Here is a 23,078-nt window from a genome sequence, read left to right on the forward strand (position 1 = left end):
ACACCTGCATCACACATCTCCCCCTACAGCACAAAGTCAGCCACAGGGACACTTTCCTGCAACAACAAACTATATGTGCCTGTAGTCTTGCCCCGCCCCTCGCTGCTGCCATGCCATGCCCATGGGTGCCTGTCGAGTGAGGCTGCATGGGTGCTGTGGCGGGTTTCCGTGCTTTGGATTTCATCTCAGCGCTTTAAAAAAAAAAACACCCATGCTTTTTCCTGCTCTCCGCGGTTGCTCCTACGAGTGTGCAGCACCCCTCCCTCCTCCACTGTAACACGAGCCCCCCTCCCCTGCACGTCCCATCAGAGACTGGCAGAGGCAAGGCAGACAACAGGATTCACTTTAGTAACTGCTAGTGAATGCCCCATCATGTCCTCTACAAAGCCACCCTCCGTGCGTGCCCCGCTCACGGTGGCTGTGAGGGGCGGTGCACTCCCTGGCCGCCCGGAACAATCTTCCAGATACTTTACTTGTGTGCCCTGGAGGAGAGGATGGTAGAAAAATTGGTAGGGGGCTGAGAGTGCTTGCCGGGCCTTCAGCGGCAACCAAGTGATCGCGAACTACAAACAAGAACAAGGAAGCTGCGCGCTGAGCGCTGCAGAATTGTGAACGCGCCCGGCCATCTGGATTCACTAACGGAGGCACCCTGACAGCTCCTAATTATAATTTATGTACTTCTTTGCGCGAGCACGAACGAAATATGCCCAAAATGGCGGAACAAAACTACATTTACCCTATCACTTCAAGCCTATTAAAACGAAAACACAAGGAAGACGAATCACTGGCCAGATGACAGAAAACGCTAAGGAATGTGTGGAATTCCTCTCGCCAAGGCCCTAGGAGATACTTCTTTTTTTTCTTCAGTAACATTAGGATCTCGAAACTCCTCCCCCACTTACAGTGGGGAGGAGTCCGAGCCCTAAAAATGGCCCATGTGACTTCCATTTATATCTGATTTGCATGGGCCGTATTTTTCATGAAGAGCACGCAAAGGAAAACTTTTCAAATTAATAAAGGTGTAACAGCGCTGTCATTTCATAATTGTAGAAGACAATTTTGCGCAAACACTTCTTAATAATATATTGTTCCTTTGCGCTCAGGGCCAAGTTTGCCAGCTCACACAGTTCGTTATTTAGTTTCACTCACTGTTCTGAAATGCTCCTTAAGCCAGCAGTCCGGAAATATTTTCCTCTGCTCCCAACTCGCCGCACACTGCAAAGGCTGGGGGCAAGCAGGTAAGGCTTCAACCATTAATTTCTCACGACAGTGCCCCACGACACAAGCCTGTTCCTTGAAGGGCGGTCAGTGCATTCAGCGCAGGGCTTCTGTTTAAATATCAACACACTACCTCCTTTGAGCTTCAAAGAAGTGCACCGACACTTGGCAAAGTTGCATTTCATTTAACATTTAATGGTGAGACAGCACGAAGGTAGCACGAAGGTAGCAGCAATCAATCCCAACGTTTCTGCTCTACTCGAGCCTTGATCACGGGAGGCAGTCTCTTTTTTATATATAGTGTTGATTTAGTATAGTGAAATATGAAAGTAATTTGAGTGGTGGATACGTTGGTTATTTATTTGGATTGAGAAGGATAGCAGAGGGATAAAAGAGGGGGAAAAGGTTTGCATTTATATATAAAATGTATCCTCCAGGAGCACTGTCCTACTTCAGTGTGGGGACGCCTATGAAGAAGCATACAACAAAATGTTGTGGATGAGGCGATCCCTTAAATATCTTGTTTAATGAAGAACACCTTTAAGGACCTTTATCTGAGCTTCATCCATGATGAGACAGAGACCCAAGCACCTTTTTGTGAAGCATAAGACTGCTCAATGTCGAACATTACAGCCAGGACTTGGACAGTGGCTACCTGAGATGGAGAACGGCCTAGCATCACAGATCTGCATGGGACGGCACCTGGTGGCCCCCCGCCCACGGCAACCCTCCCACAACCACGGATCACGCCCCCAACCTCTGCATCATACTCCACTCCTCCCTCACCATGAACAGACAGATCAATGCTGTATCTTCCACGTGCTTCAACACCCTTCCACATATTCCACAAGACCTTCAAATGGATCTCCCTGAATCCAGAAAGACCGTCACCCACACACTCATAACCAGCAGACTGGACTACGGGAATGCCCTCTACGCCGGAATCAACAAGTCTCTGCTCTTCAAAGTCCAGACAATCCTGAACGCCGCAGCCAGACTCATCCTCAGCATCCCACAACAAGACCACATCATCCAGCACCTATGAGACCTCCACTGGCTCCCCGTCGAAAAGAGAGTGACTTTCAAGCTGCTCACGCCTACAAATCCCTCCACAACGGACCTCAATGAAAGAATCTCCTTCTATGCTCCCAAGAAAAACCTCTGCTCCACCGAACTTGCCCTGGCTGAAATCCCTTGCGTTCACAGATCCAGAACGGGAGGAAGAGCCTTCTCCTACATCGCGGCCAAGACCTGGAACAAACTTCCCATCAACATCAGGTGAACCCCAACACTGCAAGCATTCAGGAAGAGTCTCAAGACCTGGCTCTTCGGCTGAATCGGAGCTGCCTGAATTTCATCCCTTCCCCCAGCGCCTTGAGACCCTCACGGGTTACTAGGGCACTTTACAAATCCCTGATTGATTGATATCAACGTTGCATTATTAATTGAAAACCACCCCCTCGGTTTCTCTCTGTTTTCATTGAACTTTCACCAGTTCTGGTTCATCCATGAGTAAATATTGAAATTGCGTCCTTAGGCAAGAAGTTGGGATTATTGTTTCATGACCTTTGTCTATTTTGTACCCAATTTGTGTGTTGTCAGCAGAACTGAGAAAAAAATCTAAGTGAGTAAATCAAGGAAGGGGGAGGGGGAGTGATGGAGATCAAAAGCAGGGGATGTAGAGACATTTACCTTACAGGACACTATGTAGATGTGACTGGTGACCTGGACGGTCTCACCTGGACGGTCTCACCTTTCAGTTTGCTTCTGTAAATGTTCTACTGTTACAATGCTTGTAGAAAGCGATACAGCCGGTTTGCCCAAAGAGGAAGACACTTAGTTAACTAATTGACGACATTGAGACTCTGAGATGAATGGTATGACCAATGGCACATTCAAGCATCTGACTGGATACATGCTGCACAGGAGTGGCTGTGGGAAGCTTGAAGAGCAAATGTTCTGGAAAAATCAGCTGGTTATTGTTGACTTATGCACTTTAGCCAGGATACAGAACACGCCCATCTGTTGGGATGAAAGTCCACTGCATGGCTTTGTCAAGTTGTACTGCCCTGGCCTTACGTGGTTTCTGGTCAGCCCCGTTTGTTTTTCTCCCAGTGAGTGCAGTACACACAGTGGAGGTGCTCCCTGCAATAACGCGAACACACAGGAGGTGCTCCCTGTTTAACCATCCTGAGACTTCAGAGATGGGATCTGAGGTCTTGGAGGCACCAAAGGCATGCCCTCGTTTGACAGAGTGTTTGCTGCTCTCTTGTTGTAGGCTACAGCAGATGAATGCTTGTGAGAACATGTCCTCTATTCCGGGGCAAAGGCCTTTTTAACAGTGTTCCTGTGGAGGGCAAACTTCTGGCTTTCCCTTTGAAAAAGACAGTTCACCTTCTCTCTCTCCCCCTCCCGCACCCCACAAATAGGGTCCATGACCCGCACAATAGTTGGGCCACGTTAGAAGGATGCGTCTACGTGCTTGTGGTGGTGGGTGGTTACACGTGTGTTTATTTGGACTGGTGAGTGTTGGAATCCACTGGACTCCACAAGTGAGTGCCACAAACAATGGTGGTCTCCTTTTGTTCTCATGATAAATCACCTAGCAGGCGGACTTTAAATGTTCTCCTCTTCTTAACTAGATGTATCTGGCGGGTGGGTTGGGCGGGATGGAGTAGCCTGCCCCGATCTGCTTTATAGCCAAGGTTTCCCCTCCTCCATTACATGGGTTGTGGTGGCCTCCCTGACAACCAAAGCCTCCCAAGAACATGAATCCACTATTTCTTTATCTGGCAAATATTTGATGCGGAAATCAAAGTGTCTTTTTGCTATTGCCCATTCCCCCCCCTCTCCAATTCTGATTTAATGTTATCTTATTATATGCTTTATTATATACTTTTTCTTTCTCTTTTTTCCTTTCGCCTCCCCTCCTTCTTATCCTTTTTGCACTTCCCCTGTTTCTTTTCCACTCTCCTATGGTCAGATTCAGAATACAGGGAGAAAGTAACTGTAATAGGAAAAATCTGGTATAGATGTACAATGATATTCTGATGAATCTAATTATCAAGGATGATAATATGGACTACGTTGTGCTCTGCTCTGTATCGTAACTATGGTCCTGTATGTTTTAACCCTGATAGTACACGTTTGATACATGTGTCTTTTTATATGTGTGACTTATATTGTGTGTATTTAGGTTTGATATTTAGGTAGGCTAGAGGACCTACATCACATCTTGGCTGAAGAGCCATTAGGCCCTCTGCTTAATGCTACCTCGGGCTACGACCAGTTCTGCAGCTGGATTACCAAGGCGCTTGATGCTCTGGTGCCCATCATCTCTAGTAAATCCAGTTCCCGGCATTCGAGCCCTTGGTATGACAGTGCTCTTCGCGCTTTGAAGGGTTCATGTAGACGGGCAGAAAGGGAGTGGCGGAAGACGTATGATGCCGTTAAAAAAACTGCGTATTTGGCTTCCGTCAAGCTCTACCACCGAGCCATATGTAGAACCCGTGCGGCGTTCTACGCGACGGAATTCCGCAACAGCCTCAATCCATCCAAGACCATCTTCAAAACTATCAAAGATCTGATGGTTAAGAGAGCTGTTCCGCAAGTGGATGGTTCCATTTCCCACTGTGAGACTCTAGCCGTTTTTTTCTTGGACAAAGTCAAGAACATCTATCAGTCGTTCCCTAGTACGACGTTGCCCTCGAATCCCTTGAATGGCTCTCGTAGTTGTCCGGCATTGCTCTCTCTCCCCACTCTCTCCTGGGATAAGTTTGTCAAGCGGGCACAACAAGTCAAATCCGGTTCTCCTGCGGACCCTCTAAGATCTGCCCTTTTTAGAGACCCCTCTTTTCAGGGGCGCACGATAGTGTGCTCGCTGATTAACCTCTCCTTGACCTCAGGTATCGTTCCTGCCAAGTGGAAGCAGGCGGTGGTTTCTCCGATCCTGAAAAAACCATCTTTGGATCCTTTAAAACCAGAAAACTACCGCCCTATTTCCCTGCTTCCCTGGCCGGCCAAAGTCATGGAGGCTCATGTCAACCTGGCCCTCTCTGAGCATATGACCCGGGCCAATGTCCTCGATCCCACGCAGAATGGGTTCCGTGCTGGACACAGCACGGAGACGGCCCTTCTGGCAATGGTAGAACATCTGCGGGTTGTGTTGGATGCAGGTCAAACGGCAGCGCTCATTCTATTAGACCTTAGCGCTGCCTTTGACAAAGTGTCCCATCGCATCCTTCTGCACCGCCTCGAGGGCATTGGCATCTGTGGCTCTGCTCTGCAGTGGTTCCGCTCCTTCCTCAGCGATCGCTCCTTCTGCGTTGCCACCCCCCCTTTCAGTCCAAATACCATCAGCTGGACCTGGGGGTCCCTCAGGGCTCCTCGCTGAGTCCCACGCTTTTCAACCTATACGTGCAACCGCTGGCTGATGTCGCCAGGCAGTGGGGCCTAACCATGGTCTCATACGCCGACGACACGCAGCTAGCGGTTACGATCAGCGGGGATGCCGAGCAGGATCCCCCAGGTTCCGAAATGGGCTGAGAGAGGTGGCCAGCTGGATGAATAACAACTGTCTCCAGCTGAACGCAAAAAAAACTGAGGTGATGATCGTCGGAAGAGGAGCGGATTGCTGGGGGGACAGCTGGTGGCCTCTTGAGCTGGGGCCAGCCCCCTCACCAGTGTTGGAACTCAGAAACCTGGGAGTGTGGCTAGATCATACCCTCTGCTTTACGACTCATACTAAGAGAGTGGCGGCAGGATGTTTTGGTGTCCTACGTGGGCTAAGGCCGGTGCTCAAATTTTTTGATGCTCCGACAAGACAGCTGGTCATCCAAGCGACGATTATCTCTCGGTTGGACTATGCCAGCTCGCTCCTATTGGGAGCTAACCAATCAGAGATCGTTCGCCTACAACGCGTACAGAACGCGGCTGCGAGGGCAGTGGTCGGTTTGCCAAGGTCCTGTCCTACTTCTAATACTTTACGGTCCCTACACTGGCTACCGATCAAAAGCAGAATTCACTTTAAGGCTCTCAGTCTTGCTTTCAAAATTTTAAAAGGGTCGGCACCAGAGATACTTAATAATCTCGTATCTATTTATGTTCCGACCCGCCCTCTCAGATCTCTCGGCCAATCCCTTGTGGTTGTCCCGCGTTTCAGACTTAGCCGGATGGGCGGTCGTTCCTTTCGGGTGAGAGCCGCGATCCTCTGGAATGCTCTCCCTTTAGAAATCCGCCTGTTAGAGGACTTATTAGTATTTCGTAGGGCCCTGAAAACCCACCTGTTTTAATTTTTATCTCCTTAACTTTTTCGTTCCTCTCAGTGTTGTGCTGTGTCCACCATTCCCTGCGCCAGGACGCTCCTTAGCTGGAGCATCTGTGCGCAATAAAAATGATAATAACATAACATAACATTTTCAGCCCTGAGGAAGCTCCCTGTACGGGAGAGAAACGCGTTGGCTGATCAACTCTTTTTTGTATATAATGAAATCAATGGACTATTGCACTCAATAAATCTTTTGTATAAATAAAAAAAAGGACTTCCAAAAAATACCTTGCTTGTTCTGGACTTCATATTTGTGCGCCCCCACCCAAGCTTAAAAAGTACTGTTTGATCTGGATTCACAGGGACGCCACTCAGCAGCTGGCGCCAGGGGTAGCGGCACATACACAGACACGCTGTTGGAACTGGGATTAGGGTGCGGCATTCTTTGGGTCCGCTGCTGCTTCTTTTCACATGAACCACTTTAGCCGATGTGCCCAAAATGGTCTAAGTGGCCAATATTGTAGGAAGCTGACGAAAACTCCCCAGCAACAGCGGGAAAAATGCTCCCCTTGATTGGAAGAACCTTTGAATATTTACAGACAACAGATTTCATAGTTGGCTGAAGGCTGCTTCCATGATCACCAGAGGAGTATAAATATTGCCCCTCAAACCAGGTCTTTCTTCACTGTTTGACTCGACACCGAGACCTATGTGCCAGCATCACAAAAGAAGATAAACCATGAGTGGCACCTCTACATGGTTGCTTTTTCCTTCCAGACATGGAAGCCTACTCATTAACCTCGCTGCTTACCTGTGGCTTGAATGAATACCTACCTACGAGAGCAAAAGGATTGCACCCGATCGGAATGACCCGAGTGATGAGATGAGAACAGACAACCCAGCGCAAGTCCTTCCAGTCAGCCTGATATCTCAACAGACAGACTGTCCAAGAGCCATACTGTCTCCCCAGGTGACCTATCCAGAAGAAACAGACACCTGGGTTGGAAGCTGCTTCATTTCTATTAGATGAGTGAGCATGCTCTGACCTCAACACTCTTCATGCCTGTTAGCAATCTGTAGCTACCTTCTTTTCGGTCTAAGGAGCACAGTATGGGTGCTAAAGCCAAATATACCCAGGGAGGTCCTCGGGTTGGACCCTGGAGATGTGACGGCACCCCGTTAGTCCTACAGGCGGTTGTGGACTTGAGCAACCGGGGGTTGCCTGCAACGCTCTACCCCCTTAGTGGGGGGGCGTGAGTAAGGGGGTGGACTGGCGGTCTACCAGTGGGAGGGGCTACCCCCTCCCCCAAATTTAACAGAAACAAGTTGGCTAGGGCCACGGGGTAATTTGGCTCATCAGGCGGGGAGGGGCTGCCTGCCCTGGGATCGCCCGTAAGATAACCCACCATGTTGGCCTAGTTGTTATGCAAATAAACCTGCAGCAAATTTCTCCACTGAGAATGTGTCTTGTCTGATTATTTCTCCAAGTTATTGCTGTGGGGGGATGGGAAGTGTTGCTGATATTGGCACTATGATCTAGCTCTGTCAGTGTTAATGGCTCTTCTAACGTAGCTGGGGAGAAAAATCTAAAGGTCAGAATTTTTGTAGTCATTTCTCCCATCATCTTATGTGTGTTACCTGATTGAGGTCAAAGCAATGATAAGGCAGGTGGTCACTGGGGCTTTGTCTTGGGCTTAGAGAAATCCTCGAATCAGAGCGAGCCTCAGGTTTAGGGGGCACTGGCTCCTAGAGTCTGACAGACCCTTAGAATTAGGGGTGTGTCTCGCGGCCAGAGGGATACTGAATGAGAAAGGAGGTCCCCCGAGGTAGTAGGATTTCCTTGGTGAAAGAAGTTCTCAGGGTCATGTGAAACCCGAGGGTCTGGATTTCACCAAAGGGTTCTTATAGGAACCAATAAGCCTTTGGGACTGGAGGGGTGGGGGAGTAACACTCGAGGCATGTTCGTCTTCTACTCCGACAGGCAGATTAAAATTTCCTGAGAGATGTGATTTTGAACAACTCCACCGTCCCCAAAAACTACGTGGAGAGACGTTGTTGCAAACTCGCGCTTAAATTGCCTTCAAAAGCACTCACCCGAAACACCTTCCTGATAACACGCCAAATCTGCATGCGTCGCAAGCCTCTCCCTTTACAGCGTCCAGTGTCACGTGCTATCGGGGAGTCACCAGATTGGTTGAATTATGCGGCCATCTTGGAATGGGTGAACTTTCTGCAGTACCAATTCGCACAATGTAAAATGTGATGGCAGTCTAAAGTAATATTATTAAAACAGCGTCATGAAATACCTCAAACGGCCAACCCAAACTCATTTAGGAGGCTAGTGGGAAGAAGGCGTCGTATATACCGATTGTTCACCTCACTCCATGTCTCCACAGACACGATTTCCAGTGCGGGAGTTATGAGTGGCAATATAACTCCTTCTGGGAGTTGTAGTTTTTTTGCTATCCTGTTCCTAATGTGACTAAGATGTACCCTAGCGATCACTTGGTGAAACTTCCAAAACAAGAAAAGCTTGCGTGGAGACAATAAAGGAGGTGGCCCAAAATCTTCAAGCGGGGAGATTTAGAGAGAATGTAGATTAAATGGGAATTGTGTGGGCGATAATACAATAGTACTAACGTTGTAACCATGTGTGTGCCACCTTGTCAACCTGAAAAGTCCTGTACGTTTGGATGAATCCAAATACTAAATTATCGAAAACGACGCGGAAGTGGTGTGCATTGGCTTTATAAACTGTTTCCTTGGCAGCAACAGACTGTGTATCGGCGACTAAATGGATAATCGTGGGGAAGGTATGGGGCAATCAGCCTGGGTGGGGACAAGAGGCATATGAGAATGTTACAACGAAAACAATGATGTAACTGGGTGAAGATTGGGTAGGATAACGGCGAAGGGTGGGGATGGGGAGTTAAGGTGAATGAGGAGATAGATAGGGGCAGCAGGGTGGGTGTGACTGTCCGCGAGAATGAATGTCGGAAGAGAGGATGGGCGGAAAGGAGGAAAGCATGAGCTGGTGCGCGGATAAAACGAAGGTGAGGGTGTGTGACAGGAGGATGCTGGACGCTGGTCCTGGGATGAGGGAAACCTTTCATCCTCCCTCTCCGCTGAGATGGAGGTTGAAAGAGAGATCAGGAGGGAGGAGGGGGGGTGGGGTTGGATGGAGAGTGAATGACGGGGAGATTAAGGTGGCTATGAGGGTGTATAGGGCTATGTCAATGTAAATCGAACACAGTTCAACGGTAGCAAAAGAAATGAACACAAAGGCGAATAAAAGGGAACCGACAGAGTATGACGGGAAGGATAAAGAGTGCAAGGGGGGTGAGATGGGTAAGATATCATATCATTGAGTCCTCATTTCACCCGATCTGAAGTAAGAGGGGACACAAATGTCGAGGAGGGTGAAGGAAAAGGATGCGTAGGATGGTGAGAAGGGAAGAAGACTGAGTAGGAAGAATGGGTGGGATGGAGTCGGGGGATGAAGGAAGAGAAGCAGGGATGAGAGGGTAAGGATGAAAGAGTGGGTCATGGGCGGTTGATGGGAGAGGGAGGGCAATGGTATGGGAGAGAGAAAAAATCGGGATAGGGAGTATAACGAAGTTAGTAAAGGGAGGAGTGTTCGGGGGGGGGGGGGCAGCTTGACAGCATGAGTGATGAAGGTGACCGAAATTATACGGGGAAAAAGCTGAAAATGAATGAAAGAGAAGAAATGGTGGCGACGGAAAAGGGGGGGATGGCGGGAGGTGAGTACAGGATGAAGTGCGGGGTAAGGACAGCGGATGAGACTGGGATAATTAAGTAGAGGGAATAAGGGCTGAGGATAAAAGATGAGAGATGTGGTAGAACGATGGAAAAAGGGCGAGGAAATGATGGGCAGAGTAATAAGCGAGGAAGGGTGGGTCTGGGAGGGGGTTTGGGCGTCTCCATCCCTGCTCCTTTCACATCTCTTCACTGCGGCTAAGGTTGGGTAATACCATGCACCAATAGGTGAAATCGAGACAAAGAATAAACGGTAGCGCTGCCACCCCCAGCACTGTTTACTGCGTGAGTGAATGACAACAAATGTCCCCCCTACATGGCCAAAGACTGAGATATATATGCTGGTGGGAGCAGTGGGACACACCCATCTTGTACCTTGAGTGGGCGCCATCCTCCCCCACCCCGGAGATGGTACAGTCTGCCTTGCTCAGTGGTCCTCACTCCTGCATCCCACGGGGCTCCTTGGGACCAGTGATGCTAGCAGGGCTCGCAGACGCGCGCCGACTTTTCACCATTTTCTAAGCAGCGCGGAACGGAGATCGCTCATCTCTTAGACAGGGGTGTTGAAGAGCGCGGGTCCCAGACAGAGGCTGGATGCGCAAAGGGGGTTCCAGAATCGGGAGTGTGTGAGGATAGTCCCCTGCCGACGGTGCCCCACCTCCCCTGAAGACGCTCAGTAGGAAAGCCCTATCACTCTCCTCCTCAGTGCTCTGGAGAAAAACATCTTCTGCCGCCTACCAGCATACAGCACCCAATCAATGCCGAGGACACCCAAACGACAACCATCTTATGTATCCAGCTCATCTCGAAGACGCCCAGTAAAGGAACACCATCTGCCCGAGGGCGTCTTCAATTGATGCAAAATACAACAATCGCGAAAACATCGCAGAGAGGAGCATTGTCTAAGGAGGGAACCCGCTCAACCCAACAACGCCCAATATTAGAGTGTCCTCTGCCAGAGGACGTCTGAGCTGTTTTTGAAGACGCCATATAGAGGAACGTAACGTTGTGTATTAGAGAACCGCACCTAACTCACCCCCACAGCGCCCAGTAGAAGACAGCGCCTAAATCACCCTGAAGAATTGTTTGTCCACAGACGCGCCTTCTTGTGTCAGCGACTGGAAGGGGGCGATAGATGTAGAGACACCCACCCAAGGGACGACTGCTAAAAAGGGGGCAAGCTCAGCGCAAAGAGACCCTGACACGGCGAGGAGACGGGGCTCCGCTTCCCCGAGGGGCTGTCGCCATTGCCAGCACGGAACCGTGACAGGTGAGTGTGGACGCAACACTAGTGAGGCCGTCATTCACCGCCTGCCGCCACTCTTCATTCAGCCCACGTGCCGTGTCCTCTCGTTTTGCTCCACATTTCATCCTTCCCCATTGTCCCTACTTCTCCTTTCCCCTCCATCCAGACGTTCCATTTTAAGCAACACTTCACCACCGCATCGTTACACCACATCTTGCCCATCTCGCTTGCCTCATGCCCAAATCTTTCCAACAGCACCCTTCCCCCATGCCCCACCCTTCTCATTCTCTGCAGCATCCTTTCTACCACCCCCACCCTCCTGCATCCCTGTTATTGCTTCCCTCCCCGCCATCTCCCATCACTCCCCACCCACCATCTTCCTCCAATCAACATCTTTCTCCATTTCCATTACCCCCTCCTCACCGCTCAGATAATCTTTCCCCTTTCATCATTTCCGCAAACCCATCTTTACTTATTCCCATCTTTTCCCATCCCCCATTCCATATTGGTACCCCGACCGTCACCATGGAGATTAATACTGCCTATTACCAAACTCTGCTCGTGACAGGCAAGAAAAACCAAAATCCTTTCAAAACGGGCAGGTTCACAAATACACACGGGGCGGGTCCGAATGCGCGTAAAGAATAAGGTCAAACTAGTAAGGTTTAAGGAGCGATGTAAGTAGTCAGGCTAATGCGGCTTTCTAAGTCCCGGATCACAATTACTCTTGTTTATAGTGGGATGGATCTCATGGGGAAGGTAAGTATCCAAGCAGAGGGGATATTATAGGGCAGAAGCAACGGGAGCCCTTGGTAAGGGCGTCTCTTGTAGGAGGAGGGGGCAGCCACTAAGGACAAAGGGGACTTGTACGATGGGAGGGGTGAGCACTTTGGGTGAGAAAGGCTTGTAGGAAGGGAGGCCTTAACACTCAAAGCTGAGCGGCCTTGTAGCAGTAGATATCAGTATTAAGAGTAAAAGGGCCTTGGCAGGAGGCAAATATACTCACGGTGAAGGGCCATGTGAAAAAAGAAGCATAACAACTTAGGGTAAGGGGATTTGAGGTAGGAGGAGGCATGGGTATCCAGGGTTGCAGGGTCTTGTAGAAGGGGAGGGGTAGGTACTCAGACATATGGGATCTTATGGGAAACATCCTTTACAACGCAACTTTTACCACGCAGTGCCTTTACGACGCAACTTTTACAACGCAAACCATTACAACGCATTGCGCTGGGGGGCGCTCTAGGATAGGGAATAGGTTTAATTTACTATCCAACACCTTCCCTACTATCCACGGGGACTGGAGTTGGAATAGTAAATTAAACTATTCACTATCCAGCGCCCCAAAGCACTATGCATTGTAAAGGCATGCGTTGTAAAAACAGCATTGTAAAGGCATGCGTGGTAAAAGCATGCGTTGTAATGTCATACATCCGGGATCTTATAGATGGGGAGGGATAGGTGCTCAGGTTTATGGGATCTTGGAGAGTGGAAAAATAAGCACTTGGCGTTATAGGATTTTGTAGAAGGGGAGGGATAGGTACTCAGGGTTATGAGATCTTGTAGAAGTGAAGGAATGGGTACTCAGGCTAACAGGGTCTTGCTAGAAGGGGAGGGATTGGGACTCAGGGTTATGGGATCTTGTAGAAGTGGATAAATGGGCATTCTGGATTCATGGGTTATGTAGAAGGGGAGGCATAGGTACTCAGGGTTATGGGATCTTGTAGAAGTGTTGCAATAGGTACTCAGGGTTAAAGGGTCTTGTAGAAGGGGAGGAATAGGTACTCAGGCTTATAGAATCTTGTAGAAGGGGAGGGATAAGTACTCAGGGTTAATGGGTCTTGTAGAAGGGGAGGGATTGGTATTCAGGATTATGGGCTCTTGAAGAAGTGGCGGAATAGGAATCAAGGCTATAGGATTTTGTAGATGCAGAGGGATAGGTACTGAGGGTTATGGAATCTTGTAGAAGGGATGGGGTAGGTACTCCGGTTTATGGGATCTTGTAGAAGTGGCAGAATAGCTACTTAGGGTTATGGGACCTTGTATAAGTGGCAGAATAGGTACTCAGGGTCACAGGGGTTTGTAGAAGGGGGGGGATAAGTACTCAGGGTTATGGGACCTTGTAGAAGTGCCAGGATAGGTACTCGTGGTTATGGTGGTTATGAGAGCTTCTAGAAGTGGCAGAATATGTACTCAGGTTACAAGTTCTTGTAGAAGTGCATGAATAGCTACTCAGGATTATGGGATCTTGTAGAAGTAGAGGAATAAGTACTCATGGTTACAGGTTCTCGTAAAAGGGGAGGGATAAGTACTCAGGTTTAAAGGGCCCTGTAGAAGGGGAGGGAACAGTTCTCAGGGTTATGGAATCTTGTAGAAGTGGAGGATCAGATACGCAGGGTTATAGGACTTTGTAGAAGGGGAAGGGTAGGTGCACAGGATTATGAGATCTTGTAGAAGTTGTACTCGGGTTACAGGGTCTTGTAGAATGGAAGGGAAAAGTACTTAGGCTTATGGGGTCTTGTAAAAGTGGAAGAATTGGTACTCAGTGTTATGGGATCTTTTAGAAGTGGCAGCATATGTGCACAGAGTTACAGGGTCTTGTAGAAGGGGTGAGATAGGTACTCAGGGTTATGGGATCTTGTAGAAGTGGTGCAATGTATACTTAGGCTTATGGGATCTTGTAGAAGTGGTGCAATGTATACTTAGGCTTATGGGATCTTGTAGAAGTGGAGGAATGGGTACCTCAGGGATAACGGGTCACATAGAGAGTGAGGCATAGGTACTCAGGGTTATAAGAGCTTGTATAAGGAATGGGATAGGTACTCAGAGTTAAAGGGTCCTGTAGAAGGGGAGGGATAGGTACTCAGGGTTACAGTGTCTTGTACAAGTGGAGGATTAGGTACTCAGGGTTATGGGCTCTTGTCCAATCAGAGGAATAGGTACACAGGGTTGCAGGGTCTTGTAGGAGGGGAGGGACAGGTGCTCAGGGTTAAAGGGCCATGTAGAAGGGGGTGAGATAGGTACTCAGGGTTATGGGATCTTGTAGAAGTGGTGCAATGTATACTCAGGCTTACGGGGTCTTGTAGCAGTGGATGAATGGGTACTCAGGTATAACGGGTCACATAGAGAGTGAGGCACAGGTACTCAGGGTTATAAGATCTTGTATAAGGAAAGGGATAGGTGCTCAGGGTTAAAGGGTCATGTAGAAAGGGCGCGATAGAAACTCAGGGTTATCGCATCTTGTAGAAGGAATGGGGTAGGTACTCAGGGTTATGGGATCTTGTAGAAGTGGCAGAATAGGTACTCAGGGTTACAGGATCTTGTAAAAGGGTACTTGGGAAAACGGGATCTTGTAGAAGGGGAGGGATAAGCACTCATGGTTAAAGGGCCCTGTAGAAGGGGAGGGAAAGGTACTCATGGTTATGGAATCTTGTAGAAGTGGAGGAACAGGTACTGAGGGTCATAGGATTTTGTAGAAGGGGAGGGATAGGTGTGCAGGGTTATGCGATCTTGTAGAAGCGGTACTCAGGGTTACATGGTCTTGTAGAATAGTAGGGAAAAGTACTTAGGCTTATGGGATCTTGTAGAAGTGGAGAAATTGTTACTCAGTGTTATGGGATCTTGTAGACTTGGCATAATAGGTGCACAGAGTTACAGGGTCTTGTAGAAGGGATGAGATAGGTACTCAGAGTTACAGGGTCTTGTAGAAGGGATGAGATAGGTACTCAGAGTTACGGGATCTTGTACAAGTGGTGGAATGCATACTCAGACTTGTGGGATCTTGTACAAGTGGAGGACTGGGTACTCAAGGTTACCGGACCCTGTAGGAGGGGAGGGATAGGTGCTCAGGCTTGTGGTTTCTTGTAGAAGGCGAGGGATAGGTACTCAGGGTTAATGGGTCCTGTAGAAGGAGAGGGATAGGTACACAGTGTTATGGGATCTTGTAAAAGCGGAGGAATAGATACTCAGGGTTATAGAATTTTGTCAAAGGGGATGGATAGGTACTTAGGGTTATGGGGTCGTGCAGAAGTGGAGGACTGGGTACTCAGGGTTACAGGGCCTTGTAGGAGGGGAGGGATAGGTACTCAGGCTTGTGGGATCTTGTAGAATGCGAGGGATAAGTACTCACGGTTAAAGGGTCTTGTAGAAGGTGAGGGATAGGTACTTAAGAATATGGACTCTTTTAGAAGGGGAGGGATAAAGGTCCCTGTGGAAGAGGAGGGAAAGGTACTCAGGGTTATGGGATCTTGTAGAAGTGGAGGAACAGGTACTCAGGGTTAAATCATTTTGTAGAAGGGGAGGGATAGGTGTGCAGGGTTATGGGATCTTGTAGAAGTGGTACACAGGGTTACAGGGTCTTGTAGAAGGGTAGGGAAAAGTACTTAGGCTTATGGGGTCTTGTAGAAGGGACGAGCTAGGTACTCAGGGTTATGGGATCTTAAAGAAGTGCCAGAATATGTGCACAGAGTTACAGGGTCTTGTAGAAGGGACGAGATAGGTACTCAGGGTTATGGGATCTTGTAGAAGGAATGGGGTAGGTACTCAGTGTTATGGTATCCCGTAGAAGAGGTGGGATAAGTACTCAGGGTTATGGAATCTTGTAGAATTGGCAGAATAGATACTCAAGGTTACAGGGTCTTGTAGAAGGGGAGGGATAGGTTCTCAAGGTTATGGAATTTTTTAGAAGGGATGGGGTAGGTACTCATGGCTTTGGGATCTTGTAGAAGGGAAGGGATGGGTACTCAGGTTCATGGATATTGTAGAAGTGGAAGAATAGGTATCCACAAAGGAACTTTTTAAAATTGTTGGGGAACTATGCAATCCAACAAATCTCTCAGTAAAACTTACTCCATCACAGGAGAACTGCAACAAATTAAATGATTTCTTCTGTGAGAAAATTGATAATATCTATGCCTCCTTCTCCAATTGCACACCAGAAACTATCGAGAACAATGCACCAACTACGACTCAAGTTACTTGTACAGGTTTTGGCCCTTTCTCAGAAGCCGAGGTGGGCAAAGCCATGCTTGAAGTTAAGTCGGGATCCCCACTAGATCCATGTCCACACCACATTTACTCTCAGCTAACCCCTGTAATTTGCCCCACCGTAACGAAAGTTCTGAATCTTTCCTTATGCTCTGCTACATTCCCAAGATCTTGGAAGCAAGCCCTGGTTACTCCACTAGTAAAAAAGGCAGGATTAGATGTTAATAATCCTGCCAACTACCGGCCAATATCCCAGTTACCCTACCTCTCAAAAGTGCTGGAGAAATTGGTCAACAGACGGCTTTCCAACTATCTGGAAGTCAATGAACTGTTGGACGATTCCCAGACGGGTTTCAGGGTGAACAACAGTACTGAAACAACACTTCTGGCGGTGACGGATAACATTAGGGCCCAGGTAGATCAAGGCAAGACAGTCGTCTTAATACTCCTTGATTTATCTGCGGCTTTTGATACCGTTCCACACGACCAATTACTGAAAGCCCTGGAAGGGAAAGGTATACGAGACAAGGCATTGGGATGGCTAAAATCTTTTCTGGAGGAACGAACACAATCAGTGTGTTTGGGTGATTTCATCTCTCCCCCGCGAAACATTAAATATGGGGTTCCCCAGGGGGCCTCAATCAGTCCAACTTTGTTTAATGTTTTCGTGTCCTCATTGGCAGCCATTGGAAGAAGGTGGGGTGTTGAAATGTGTTCTTATGCTGACGACACCCAGTTAATGGTTACCATTGATGAAAAGAATGACCCTAAAACCCGACTGATAAACTGTCTGACTGAACTGGCCAACTGGATGCAAGAGCATTGTCTGAGATTAAATGCAGACAAGTCAGAAATCCTCTTGTTTGGCAAAAATCCCCAGCTCTGGGATAACAGCTGGTGGCCAAGCAACCTGGGGTTGCCTCCGAATCCCACCCCAAAAGCAAACAAGCATTTACAATGCAATGGTTTTGCCTTTGTTAAAGTTAGAGCTATTGGCATTGCTCTTGACATTATTTTAATTTATGTTTGCTTAACATAAATAAATGGCATTGTCATTTACAATGCCAATAGCTTAATCTCTCGCAAATGCCACACACAAACACCCACACAGAGCCCCCCACACACTCACACACAGAGCCCCCCCCACACACACCCACACAGAGCCCCCCACACACACACCCACACAGAGCCCCCCACACACACAGCCACACAGAGCCCCCCCACACACACAGCCACACACAGCCACACAGAGCCCCCCACACACTGCGAGCCCCCCCCCACACACACTGCGAGCCCCCACACATTGCAGGCAACAGAGGCACGTAAACAGCTCTTAGGCGTAAGGCATTCTGAATCATAATTTGAGTAAGCTGAGGTGGGGTTGCTTTTGGAGAATTGTATGCTAGGAATGTCATTCTATTGTAGAAGACCAAGGCAAAAAAAAGTAGAAATAATATTTCAACAACAATAGAAAATGTAAGGGAAATATATTTGGAGTTTCAAGATCATAGTTCTGACCTATAGAGAGAATATTTCAACTAGGAAGTTAAGCTACTTTGTTTAAGGATATCCAATTCCCTAAATTAACACTTTAGAAAATACTGGAATAAATAAAGGAAAATCTGCAGAGCCAGTTGGTTTTCCGGAAAAGATATACTAGTTATTAGAGGAATAATGAGTTACTGTAGTTCAAGAAGTTATAAACACAATTTGTCTCTCTCTATGTGTATCTATCTATATATATATTTTTTTTGAGAGAGAGATATATTTTGTATTACTAGCATCATAAAAGTATGTTTGGCATTGACTTACTGAAATGTGGAGAAGCGTACAGTCAAGTACACAAAATCGTAGGTTTACACTGATACAAATGACACAAGTCGAGTTGTGCACGTGAAGTGCAGTGTTTTCAAAAGTGTGCTTTGCGACATTCCTAACCAAAAGATAAAGATCTGCCTCAGCATGAGGGTGGGTGTTGCCCAGGATCCTACATAGAGATGCCCGTTGCCTACAAAGCGTGGATCATTTCTCGCCTCCTACATGCATTATTTTTATGATTTTTCAGTGATTCCAAGTTTTCCATACATGCTATAAAGCATAGACTGCATAAAATGCGGAACATGGAATTGTTTAGGAAAGGGGTAGAGGGTCAAACAATGGAATGGAATTCCTATAAACGACCCTTCGCTTGGGTAAGTAACGCCATAGGCTGGCAGATAAAGTCTCTGTACATTTTAACCTTTATGAATATGCAATCCTACAAGTTTAGAAAGTGCACACGTTCTATTGGCTAAAATATGTAATTTGTGAACAAGTAATAATCTCAGCTTTGACATAATTCATGTGAAGTGTGGGTCAGGAAACCAGTGCCATTTGCCCAATATATAGGTCGTAGCTATTGCTTTGCCAAGTTTTCCCTTGTAATCTGCGCTTCGAAATAGTGACTCAGAGAAAGTGAAAGTCAGCTGCCATATTCGTACTCTGAGCCAATCTCAGTCACCCGCTCCAGCATTCGCAGAATCTTTCAAGCCTCGTGCCAGTCATTGTAAGCTTCCAACCTCTGAGCTGTCCTTGCTGAAGGAGTGGCCTAGCAGGAACCTAGCATTGCAGACTGTTCAACGGATTCTAATGAATCCGAAAAGTACTGCACGTAGCCTTATCTTGACACTGAACTACTGTTGCTTTGGTCCGAGTTTTGCATCCTCAAATTGCGTGTAGTTACAAAACGAGCCCTCCATTTATAAAATCCAGCATGAAAACCAGTCACTTAAAATCGAACTAGAACCCCTTTCAAAAGACCTTTTCTTTTCCCCCATCCACTGCAGGTCATCTCTTCATGGGCACAATCTTCTCCAAGTCACGTGCATGCCTGAAGCTCTATTAAAGCATTTCTGCAACTTCCGCACAGCTCATTTCAAAGATCACAAGTACAACCATCTTTAAAGCCAAACCCCTCATGTGCAACCTCTTCTAGCTCACCTACCAGTCCCAAACATGAACTGCCATACAACCTCCACTCACTAGTGACAACACCCAACTCCTGATAACTTATTCTACCATATTACTGGAGTGAAGGCATGAAATGGTTTGCTTTAGTGCCTAAGACTACTTCCAAAAACACTGCACTAAGCCCTAACCTTTGGGCTGGAGTAGTGTTGCCCATCATAAAGTGCTTCAACGCACTGCCAGGGGGGAGTATGAGCTATAGAAATGAATGGCACTCCTTAGCATTGCAGGAACACCATCAGCAAATGCCTGAAAAAACTCAGACAGCTGTACCATTGCCCAGAGTAGGATTCTGGAAGCAAAATGGAATCAAAAAGTCATTACCCAGATTTAAACAGTAAGAAAATCAACCCCTGCCATAGAACACCTGCAAGTGAAGCAATAGTTACACAGCAAGGAGTGCAAGCTTGCGGAACAATTGCCTTACCGTAGCCTTCAGTGGTGGGGCTTCGGAAGCAGCACTTGGCTCTCATCTGCATTTTTAACACTCACTGACCTGATCCAATGATTGGCGAAAGCAACATTCCTAAGCCCTTTCCACTTGTGGATGAGCAGAACACAAGCTTAGCAGATTTTTTTTAAATAAACACGTTATGGGTGATATGGTTTACAATAACTAGAAACGATAAGGGTAGCTCATTGGAGATAATGAAACGGTCCAACGATACAGGTTGGCACAAGGAGCTGCAAGTTATGACTTGTGCAAAAAGCCTCATCGACTTCAAAGAAAGTAGGCCATCCAAGTCAAAATGCTCCACTAAGGGCCCCCAACTCTTCCGGTATCTACTCAAACCCCATATATTTTCCATGTAATTAGGGCTTTAAGTGGGCCGGGTCTCGGCTGTGTTCCGCACCGGCAGTTTTACAAAGCAGGTGCCGAGTGCAGTTCCTATCGGAAGGTAGATCACCCGACAGTGATCTGAATCAGCAGTGGGGCAGGAGGGGTGAAGGGCAGAGATTAGGCTCTAAATGCAACAGGTCTACGGCCTTAGAGCCGCTGCATGGACTCCTGCGGTCCAATATGAGCAGCTTCTAGATATCTCAAGCCCACCATAAATAGAATTACATATTTTCAACATCCTTAGTTGGGCGTTCGTTATTTCACAGTTTCACGACTTCAAAGAAAGTAGGCCATCCAAGTCAAAATGCTCCACTAAGGGCCCCCAACTCTTCCGGTATCTACTCAAACCCCATATATTTTCCATGTAATTAGGGCTTTAAGTGGGCCAGGTCTCGGCTGTGTTCCGCACCGGCAGTTTTACAAAGCAGGTGCCGAGTGCAGTTCCTATCGGAAGGTAAATCACCCGACAGTGATCTGAATCAGCAGTGGGGCAGGAGGGGTGAAGGGCAGCAGTTTAGAGATATTCAACACGTAATGACGCATGGCCACTATGTATCGCTATGGCTGATGCACGTACAACCCAGGAGAATGTGCTCCAAGGGCCGTGGGCTTGTCCTGCTCATGCAGGGGCAACCTCACACTTGGAACCGTGCACCCTACCTTCAGGATTGAAATGCCTTGCCTTAAGGATGACTTACAGGCTTTAATTGCAGTGACATCAGACATAAGGAAACATATCAGACGTAAGTGGTGCTAGCACCAGCTTACACAGGCTGCAATGGGGGCTGAGTGGTCACTTAAATCTTGCACCTATCAATTCGTAGACAGATAGAATCTAAAGAGAAGACAAGAAAAATAGTGGACACAGTAGTCCTAAAAGCAGTGATGAGACCAGCACAAACCCCTAGGTCAGTGTATGGGGAAAAAAAGGGGGGGGATACACAAGTTAAGGATTCAGATGTTAAGGATTCAGATGTTAAACATATATTAAAAGCGGCGACATTGAAAAAATTGTCCTGGAGTAGCTCACATCTCCATCATGTAATTGAGGGGCATGGGGTAGACAATATGACACAAGAAAGACGCTGTATAGTAGCACCAGGGTGAGCTGGATGAAGATGTGGGGGGCGGGCTCAGGAGAAATGAAAACCTATTCAAAAGGTACTAAGCAAAGGTCTCACCTTTAAAGAAAGAATAGTCTCTTATCTTTACATCTTAATAGCCAATGTAGTCACTCCAGTTTATTGCGCTGGATGTAATGGGAATTCCCAGGGCATCATCTTGACCATATGCAATAACCTATTATATATAAAACTGTGTAAAAACTAATGTATATTACCCAAAGTACCTAATAACAAGCGATAATCCCAATCTCTTGTAAATCATAATCAAGGTAAGGTAGAATCACCACAGGTTCAGGATAACCTCGTATAAACCATGTTAAGTGAAACTCATTTGACATCACCCATCATAAGATAAACAAGAATATGTCTCTGTAACGAAGCAACGTCCATGGGTGAAAAGGCAGTCTTGGTGTAATCAGGTAAAAAGCTTACAGTATACAAGTCATTATGTGCATGCGCCCAGGTCTAAAGGCCTAGTAACAAATCATGGCTGTAACAAGTGAACATGAAACCCCCTATGAGCTTTAGAGTATTTTAGCCCTATGATATGAGGTAAGCTGCTCCCAATATAATGGTATATTTAAGTCAACATGGGCAGTACACAGTAGCCCCTGAGAGCGTGAGCATGTCCCAGTGAACAATACCCATGATTCGTGTTCCCTATGTCTCCAGGAGCCCCGTAAAGTCCCATTGGTGCAACAGACATAATTGACATCAGAAAATGCTTTCATCTCAACCATATTAATTAAAATTCAGTGTCCCGCATTGGAAACAGCGCGTGCAAAGAAAACCATTTGTACCCCTGTGGTGGGCGAATAGTCAAGAGCGTTATATTGCAACCTGTTTGTCATCATGTGGTCACAACTATGCTTCCTACGCTAAACACGATGTTAGCACTCATGGTCATGCGAGTGTTAAAGTGAGGCCCGCCAGTACTTAAAAAGGGAAGACAAAAAAGCATAGGGCTCACAGCAACAAACACTCCGTAAGCACCCTAACATGCGAGTACAATAAAAATTAAATGTACACATATTGGTATTAGCCTGTGTAAAGACCACAATAGCACCACTGTACCAGGAGCCCCGTAGAGTCCCATTGGTGCAACAGACATAATTGACATCAGAAAATGCTTTCATCTCAACCATATTAATTAAAATTCAGTGTCCCGCATTGGAAACAGCGCGTGCAAAGAAAACCATTTGTACCCCTGTGGTGGGCGAATAGTCAAGAGAGTTATATTGCAACCTGTTTGTCATCATGTGGTCACAACTATGCTTCCTACGCTAAACACGATGTTAGCACTCATGGTCATGCGAGTGTTAAAGTGAGGCCCGCCAGTACTTAAAAAGGGAAGACAAAAAAGCATAGGGCTCGCAGCAACAAACACTCCGTAAGCACCCTAACATGCGAGTACAATAAAAATTAAATGTACACATATTGGTATTAGCCTGTGTAAAAACCACAATAGCACCACTGTAGTCTGTGCACAGTAAGAGATGGTTGAGTTATAACATGCCAGTAGATATACATGCACAACTCTGCTAACTAGTTTAAACACTCCGCTCTCCTCATGGCAATGCGAGTGTTTAAACATGCCCTGCCAGTACCTAAGCAAAA

General features: G+C 47.2%; 2 protein-coding genes across 3 annotated transcripts in view; one reads left to right on the forward strand and one right to left on the reverse strand.

Annotated features, from left to right (window-relative positions):
• Nucleotides 1-8,684, reverse strand: part of BSCL2 (BSCL2 lipid droplet biogenesis associated, seipin) — a 142,278-nt gene extending 133,594 nt beyond the window's left edge. Inside the window, exon 1 of the mRNA XM_078660485.1 lies at nt 8,579-8,684. The gene's annotated coding sequence lies outside the window, so the exon portion shown is untranslated. The remainder of the gene's footprint in view (nt 1-8,578) is intronic.
• A 745-nt stretch (nt 8,685-9,429) lies between these two features.
• Nucleotides 9,430-23,078, forward strand: part of GNG3 (G protein subunit gamma 3) — a 38,927-nt gene continuing 25,278 nt past the window's right edge. The window contains exon 1 of one of the 2 annotated variants that reach the window (XM_078660488.1): nt 9,430-9,537. The gene's annotated coding sequence lies outside the window, so the exon portion shown is untranslated. Of the gene's footprint in view, nt 9,538-10,720; nt 11,532-23,078 lie in introns of those variants that run through there. The other variant, XM_078660487.1, reaches the window with a different exon arrangement.

This window comes from Lissotriton helveticus, chromosome 9, assembly GCF_964261635.1.
Source record: "Lissotriton helveticus chromosome 9, aLisHel1.1, whole genome shotgun sequence".
Taxonomy (NCBI): domain Eukaryota; kingdom Metazoa; phylum Chordata; class Amphibia; order Caudata; family Salamandridae; genus Lissotriton; species Lissotriton helveticus.